The sequence below is a fragment of the Psammomys obesus genome, unplaced genomic scaffold (genome assembly GCF_907164565.1).
Source record: "Psammomys obesus unplaced genomic scaffold, mPsaObe1.curated_primary_1811, whole genome shotgun sequence".
NCBI lineage: Eukaryota > Metazoa > Chordata > Mammalia > Rodentia > Muridae > Psammomys > Psammomys obesus.
The window spans coordinates 1,824-4,843 of record NW_026593830.1 but is presented as its reverse complement, the minus strand read 5'-3'; the positions used below and the strand labels follow the sequence as shown (position 1 = coordinate 4,843).

General features: G+C 51.4%; 1 long non-coding RNA gene and 1 other non-coding gene across 2 annotated transcripts; both read left to right on the top strand.

Annotated features, from left to right (window-relative positions):
• Positions 1-1,011: 1,011 nt before the first annotated feature.
• Positions 1,012-2,311, top strand: LOC129684234 (uncharacterized). Its single transcript, XR_008721299.1, has 3 exons — positions 1,012-1,301; positions 1,589-1,651; positions 2,202-2,311. It is a non-coding gene; the product is annotated as an uncharacterized LOC129684234 (long non-coding RNA).
• On the top strand, positions 1,366-1,499 carry LOC129684235 (small nucleolar RNA SNORA13). Its single transcript, XR_008721300.1, has one exon. It is a non-coding gene; the product is annotated as a small nucleolar RNA SNORA13 (small nucleolar RNA).
• Positions 2,312-3,020: the final 709 nt, after the last annotated feature.

Sequence of the window (3,020 nt, the reverse complement as noted above, 5' to 3'; positions counted from 1 at the left end):
CACATAAAATAGCCCTTTTCTGAATAGAATTTTGCGTGGGGGGGGGGTGTTTTATGTAATTTTTAAGATTTTTCAAGGAATTTGAAAAGATCAAAGCACCTCGTCTAACAATGTTTATTCTTAGCCAGGCATGGTGCCACACGCCTTTAATCCCAGCTGAGCCAGGTTTGATCTCTGAGTACCAGGCAGGCCTGGTCTACAAAGTTCCAGGACAACCAGGGCTCTGTTACACAGAGCAACCCTGTCTGGAAAAAAAACAAAAACAGACAAACAAACTCCTATTTGTTATCTCATGAATGTTGGGTTATTATTTAAATTAAGCTTCCAAGTTTTGTATTGTTGAAATTTGAGAATTTAAAATTACTATTGTAATGCTCACTTCGGGTTTGGGTGGCGGTTATGCGGACTGTTCCGTTTGGAGACTGGGGCTTAGGTAGCCCAGGCTGGCCTCCAAATCACGAAGTAGCCCAGGATGACCATGAATTCCTGACCCTCCTCCTTCAACTGCTTGGCGGTACAGGGGTGCGGCGGCACACCCCAGTCTTCACGGCTCTTACTGCAGTGTGTGTGTGTTTGTCGATCGTCCAACACTAGGCCGTGCGAACCCGGTGCTCGTTGTTTTGGTTTTGCTTTTTAGATGTTCGATCTTAACTGTTCTCCATCCGGAAGAGGAGCAACTTCTGGCCTCCCCCAGCTCTGCGTCTGAGCTCCTTCGGCTCGGGGCCCAGGAAGGAGGGACAGATGGATACACACCGGACGAAACCTCTTCATTATCCTATCTGCGGCGCGACTTGGGGCGAAGGGCAGGGCCGGTCCCACAGCAGCCGAGGGACCGGCCGAGCGCCCTCTTTCTAGGAAACGCGCGCCGCCGCCTCCCGCGGTGCACTTCTCCCTCCGGCCACGGGGCGGCAGGAGAGCGCGCGGCGGCCGTGGTACGGTCCGCCCGCGCCCACCTCCGCGGACAGTGGGCTCTTCCGGCCGTAGAAAAGCATTGTGGGACGGCTGCGCGGCCTTTCTGCGCGCTCTCGGGGAGCGTAGCGTGGCAGTGCGGGCGGCGGCGGCTGCTCGATGGCTGGCGAGGGTGCGGGGTCGAGGGTGTCCGCGGCAGCGTGTGGGCCGCCCTCCTCTCCCGGAAGATGGGGAGGTGGCGCGGACCCGGCGGCCGAGCGACGGGGCATGACCCGCCGGACCCGGTGTGAAGTGGCGCGGTGTGGGAGCCGAGCGCCGTTTGTGGTGTAGAGCTTCGCCCCATGCCCAGGTGCAAAGCTGCGCGAAAGTGGAGTGAACGTCACAGCCGGAAGGTGGGGTTGGTCGTCCGCTAACTAGCTTTGAGTGTGGATAGAGCCGGCCCGACGCTATTCACGTAGCCTTTGTGTTGCCCGTTCACCGTTGGTCACTGGTGAATGTGGTGTCAAAAAAGGCTTAAAGTAATGCTTCGCGGCCTTTTCTTAACCCTGGAGTTTGGTACCTTGGGTGTAGGAGCTGCGTAAGTAACAGAAGGTCTGCTCTGACTTTCTACATGAAAGTGAATTTACTGCCTAGCGCTGAGGCTGTGGTTTCTTATAACTGGTTCTTACTCGTCTGGCAGGTGGGCGTCTGAAGCGGATTCTGTTTTTTTCCAGACAACGCGGGAGCACAAAGATGGTTTAAGGTAGGTTGGCTGCAAAGCACAAGTTGTGTGGGGATTTAAGTTGGGGTGCATCGGATCGTTAGCCTTGCCGATTGATTTGCACTGCTGCTGCTTATCAGAAAGTACGCAGGCGAGACACTTTCTGCCCGTCGGCCAACTTTTATGGATGCCCCCCCCCCCCCCCCGAGTATGTAGTATAGATCGTAAATGTACATTGTGTTAGCATTTAGGCAGCCTGCTCCTCGGTTGCGTGGTGACCTATGATGTCCTGTGTCTCCCACCAGGTGTGTGGCAACCGCACACACACCCAGCAGCAGTTAAGCTGCCCAGGAGCTGTAAATGAGCACCTGGTTCTCATCCCTCCCCTACTCTGCCCTTTCTCGCCTGTCAGGCCTCTTTCATGGTACCTGTTTACGTAGTTTTTAACACATTGTGGTGGCTTTATGAATCCATGTGTTAGCTAGAAAAAGGCCTGCCAAATCTCCTAGGTGTAAGTGAGTAAAAAGGCTGTGGTAGGGGATTTATGCACAAAATGCTTGCAGACAAACATGTAAAATGTTTTTTCTTTCAGGGTGTCCTTGATTTGAAAATTTGATCTCGGAGGCATGGACGGTTGAAACACTGCATGGGTGAATGCACATTTGTAACAAGGCTATGAATAAATATTTTTTATTCTATGTACATTCGTGTTCTGTGTGCATGTATGTCTGAGGGTGTCAAATCCCCTGGAACTGGAATTAACAGTTTTGAGTTGCCATGTGGGTGCTAGGAATTGAACCTAGGTCCATCAGGAAGAACAGGCAGTGCTCTTAACTGCCAAGCCATTTCTCCAGTCCTATGAATACTTAATATGCTGCTTTTCCCAACTGTTGGTTCATCTGTAGCAGCTAAACTAATTTCTGCTTAGTTTGGCAAAAGCTCTCCCTTTTGCTTAACAGGAAGGGACAGCTATTACACAGAGACATAAAATTTAGTCATGCCATAGAGGGGCATAAATGGAAAGCTTTTGTGAGATGAATCTAGACAGAAGATCTGAGTATGAAGAAGCAGTTTGGGTGCCATTGCAAAGTTAGAAAAAAATAAGCGTGTGAGGACAACTTAAAAACCTTTGGGGCAGGTAAACGAGGCCAGTGTGCAAGTGGGGAGCCTTAGAGTTAAGGCAGTAAAGAGACCAGACTGCTAAGGCTTGGGTTTTATTAAAGCAAGATGGGAGCCCGGCTGAGCCAGTTCCAGGCAGGTAGGTGAGGTTATCACAGTGAGGTAAGCTACAAAGGGTGTGGAAACACGAGAATTGCAGTAGGAAAGGACAGAACATAAGTGAAGCTTGGGGTACTGGGCAGGGAGGAATCCTTGGATTTGGTTTTATTGGTGTGGGAGTGAAGGCCACAGC